Raw genomic sequence first — 5,105 nt, forward strand, 5'->3', positions numbered from 1 at the left:
AAGCCAATCTGGAAGTTTTGCGAGCATTTTTTTGGTTTTCATTGCAGTCATTGAGCACTTCAAGCCCCTTCATTTGCAACATGGCTGTCTTACAGCAGCAAAGGAAGTCAGCAAATGCTTGAAGTTCCATTCTGCCTTTAGAGCTTATCTTAGGCCATGCGTCAAGTTTGTCTCTGAAGGCCTTTGCTATGAGGAAGGGATTGCCATACCTCTCTTCGAGAACTGTCCATGCTGCATAGTATGCAGACTCTGTGCCTTCTATTGCCTTCCTTGCAGGTCCACTTACATATTTCCTCAGATAATAAGTCTTCTCTTCAGTTGGTATATTTTTCCTGTCAATCAGAGTCTGAAAGGAAATTTTCCAATCATTGTATCTGATAGGGTCGCCACTGAATATTGTTGGCTCTGGTACTGGAAGACGACTTGCATAAAGAGACACTGCAAATGCTTTGACCAGATCTTCTGTGTTCACCTCTTGGTGCGGTGTCACATTTCGTGGCGAGGAACACCGTTTCATATGCTGGTCATTGTTTTCAGACTTGACTTCATTTTTATCAGATCTGTGGTGAAGTAGGTTGTATATTTCTTCATCTGAACATTCACTTTGTTCATACACCCGCTGTCGAGCCTTTGCTGCATTCAGCTTTTTTACAGTCTCAAGTCGCTCTACTTCTCTGCGCTTAGCTTCTAGAGCCTTTTGTCTTTGTGCTATTTCTGCTTCTTGCCTTTCAATTTCCTTCATATGGATTTCTTGTTCAAGCAGAACTTGGAGAGCAGCCTCATTTGCTGCAACTTCAGCAGCTGCATCTTGTCTTTTAGCCGAGAGCCGGCTGGAGTGTCTAGAGGAAACCCTCGAATGCGAAGAGAGCTTAGTGTGGTGTGACTTAACACTCATCCTGTCTGAGGCTTCTAACTTAGGCATAGACTCAGTCTCCTTCCATTTTTCATCCCTTTGACTTTTCACATCTGAGGCTACGGATTTAGATGAAGACTCAGCGTCCTTCCAAAGTTCTTCATCTCTTTTAACCTCCGCACTACTTGGGCTTGGACACTTTCCTACAGATTCGATAATTGTCTTTGTTATGGCTTCACACGTATCCATCCTTCGTGTTGTGTCACTATCTGGAGATTCAATACGTCTCAAGTCATCATAGGCTGCATTCACATCCTTAGAAGCACTCAAAACCTTGGAAACATGTTCTTGTAGCAGATCCTTTGAGCATTGACCATCTATAGCTCCTTTGGCATTCTTAATGACAACCTTCCACTTCTCATAGCGCACACTGAAACGATGTGCAGTCTTCTTTATGTGCTCACCGTACAGTTCTTTGCCCTTTTCCGTCAATGTACGGACTCGTTGGCTCTGTCGTGCTCTTTGTGAGGTAGTAGAAAAATCATCAGCTGTGCCTTCAACTGCTTGTAGTTGCTCATCTGCAGAAAGTAGTTCCACATCACCCTTTTCACTGACTTCTGGATTAGCCTCTGTTACGTTCCCCTGAGGGGTCTAGGCGGGGAGGGGGAAGTAACAAAAAGTGACCGGGTCAGAAAAAGGAGTCAAGGAGGCAAAAGGGTTAAATTAAAGAGTTTTATTAAAGTTTCAATTTATACTAACTAAAAGAGACGGACAAGCCGCTATCACCATTTAAGAAAACAAACAAAACTCAGGCGTTGGTCAATAAAGTAAAACGTAAGCCAAAAAGAAAGAGCAGCTCACTAGCTGCAAACACAACAACCACTCAGCTCACAAGCTGTAACCACACTACTGGCACTCTGGCCCAGAGCTCACCTTTCCCTGGGCTTAAATACCCTTAATTGCTGATGGGAGTCAGCTGTACAGGAGGGAAAGGTGGCATCTCAGGCAGGGGAGGTAGTGGGACACGCCCACACAGGCACCCTCAGGAGAGAGAGAGAGAGAGGCTAGGGCCGTAACAGCCTCAAACTCTGCCATTGTTGGAAGAGTTTGGGTTTTTTGTGTATCTTACTTAGCCTTAATGTAAAGGTGCAGCAGCTTAAATTTGATTTGGTAGTTGAGGAGCAAATGAATATTAATCTTCATTTACTGTTACAACTTTAAAGCACAGTAATTACTATTACTCCTTAAACATCACTTAACATGTATACTTAAGTCACATTACATCTCTTGTCCAAGCCAGTAATACTGTTTCTTACAGCAACTGCTGAAGCCCACCATATGCACGATGCACAGGTTACTCATCACAACATTAACTTAACACTGTATGAATATCAGTCACTTGAACAGCAGAAATGTAAACAATGAGAAGGAAAGAAAAAAGAAGAAATATTCCAGTCCTTTGTTCATTTATAAAAGGAAACTTATCTTAATTATTTTTACAGTCCTTTTCCTTTTTATTTCTCTTTCTTGTGGTTAATTATATTGAGTCCTTTAACTGAGGCAACACTTATTTTCGGGGCACCTGACTTTCCTGCGGGGCTGCGTCCTTCATCTACCCGTGCAGAGCGGAGTTCTCACTGTAGCACCCTCAAGGATTGACGTACGCACGATGTAGTTATAAAACAGGGTTTATTCTGGTCTTGGCAACCCGTGAGAACTGCTCACGGACAAAACAATAAAACAAAAACATCACATCAAAATGCGCTCTTGTACGTAATGTCAATCAATAAAAAAATCCTTAATTACAGAAAATAAACCATTTAAAATACACAAACCTCGTGAGCTGACATCCAGGAGGTGCTAAATAGTCCTTTATGGCCTTATTGCCTTATCTTCCATCTTCTTCATCAATTATTTTCACTCTTTAAACAATATTTTCTCCATGTGTGGAGCTAACTGTGAGTTGCAGCATGCAGACACCATGTGCGCTAGCAAAAGAAAAGTGGCTGGGTGGAGACCCAAACAGCAAAGCTGTACCCTACACAGTTCACGACCAGAGGGCGCAAAGGAACAAAATCCAGACATACAGCTTAACAAATATCAAATGCAACAAACATCAAATGCAACAAACATCAAATGCAAAAGACCGTTACAGCTGATTTAAAATCATGTTTGGTTGGCAAGCAGGTCGGTAGATTATAAAAATAAAAACAAGATCATTGAGGTCAGTATTAGACACAGACCGGTGATGGTGTAAATAAATGTTTTAAATCTGAAAAGGGAGTAGGTAGAAGCAGAATGTTTATCAAGACCTACCCCATTAAACAAAAATAATAGCAAGCAATAATAATGGGCAATAGGAAAACAAAGAGAAAGACTCACTGTTCTCCTTTGGTCATTACTATTGTCCATAGTGCTCCTTTCTAACCATGTCAACCTGCTCCTTATTTAACCAAGTCTCTGAGACAGCAGTTTGTGAATTTAGCTCTGAGATGTGGAAGAGAGGTCATAACTTTTGAATGTCCATTAAGATTCCTGCTATTAAATATGTTATCCACTGTAACATTATAGGTACACGGTTCATAAGTGTGATATTTACAAGCCATTTGTGATTATATCGACCAGAAAGAAATAAAAAAGGATTAATTGCATTTCCTGATAGCAGAGTGTCAGGGTCATTACTGAGGATGACTCTGATTTCACAGGATCAACAGCAGAATAGAGACTTGTGACCCATCTCTGTAGATGTTGAATTAACTTTTGACCATCTACCAGAACATTTGTAACCTAAAATACCAACCCCAAACCCAGTGCATGATCAGGTATATGTATAATAAGTACAATATATATTCCTGCCATGTATTCTTTCTGATCTTTCTACACAGATTCTGGCAGGACAAATGATGATGAGATGAGGATTGTGATGGTGGGGAAGACTGGAACTGGAAAGAGTGCTACTGGAAACACTATTCTGGGCCGTGAGTGCGTTGAATCCAAGTTCAGTCCCAAATCTATGACTGTAGAATCTTTCAAAGGAAAAGCTGCAGCACAGTCTTTGCCTTTCACTTCTTGCTCCACTTCTGTTGGCTACAAAACACTGTGTAGACTGAACATTGACAGAAGCAATTACAACCCAAGCATGGCTGGCAAGTTCGGTAAGTCATCATGTTAGTCATGTTTTCTAGTGTTACAACAGTGATCATGGCTGATTTAAAATCATGTTTGGTTGGCAAGCAGGTCGATAGATTATAAAAATAAAAACAAGATCATTGAAGTCAGTATTAGACACAGACCGGTGATGGTGTAAATAAATGTTTTAAGTCTGAAAGGGAGTAGGTAGAAGCAGAATGTTTATCAAGACCTACCCCATTATACAAAATAATAGCAAGCAATAACTAGAAAAATTTGCATTTCCTGCGAAAATGCTGTGTGGATGCCTTAACGCTGAAGATGTCTGCTGAAAAAAGCTGAAAAAGTTGAAACAAAAAAAAAAAAAAAAAAAAAAAAAAAAAAAAAAAAAAAAAAAAGATTGCCCTGAGCAGGATTCGAACCTGGCCCTTCTGGTCTAAGGGCAGTTATTTAGCTCACTGAGCCAAACTCATTCTCTCAAAGAAGAGGTGGAGAGATTGACAATTGTGCTGAAATGAGCAGAATCTGCTGAGAATTGTGCTGGTAAAAGGTGAAAAGGCTGCAAATTTTGCAGAAAAGAGGTGAATAAGCAGAATTTCTGCAGAAAAGAGGTGAAAATTCTGCTGAAAAGAGTTCAATTAGCAGAATTTCTGCTGAAAAGAGTTTTTTTCTGAAAACAGCAGAAAAAACTGACAATTTTGTTGAAAAGAGTTCAATCAGCAGAATTTCTGCTGAAAAGAGTTCAATCAGCAGAATTCTGCTGAAAAGAGGTTTTTGCTGAAAACAGCAGAAAAAACAGAAAATTTTGCTGAAAAGAGTTCAATCAGCAGAATTTCTGGAAAAGCTTAATATTCTAATGAAAACAGCAGAAGAGGCTGAGATTTGTGCTGATAGAGGTGAAAATGCTGAACCAATCAGAGGTAGTGCTTCTGTCTGCTTCATCAGGCTGTGTACTTGTATGTATTTCTGCCATGGACTGTTAACAAGAATCTGAGGTCCATATTAGAAAAGCTGGTAAAATCATAAAACTTTGCAGAATTGTAATAAATTATCAATATTTATTACTTGTCCGTGATAGTGTATTAATTTGTACTGAAAAAAAAACATGTGGACAAGGTGGAAT

General features: G+C 39.9%; 1 pseudogene; it reads right to left on the reverse strand.

Moving 5' to 3' along the window:
• Positions 1–365: 365 nt before the first annotated feature.
• Positions 366–1,948, reverse strand: LOC146688200 (uncharacterized; annotated as a pseudogene).
• Positions 1,949–5,105: the final 3,157 nt, after the last annotated feature.

This window comes from Copadichromis virginalis, linkage group LG18, assembly GCF_057382275.1.
Source record: "Copadichromis virginalis isolate Kocher_CV1m ecotype Utaka linkage group LG18, C_Virginalis_male_GT1.1, whole genome shotgun sequence".
Lineage (NCBI taxonomy): Eukaryota > Metazoa > Chordata > Actinopteri > Cichliformes > Cichlidae > Copadichromis > Copadichromis virginalis.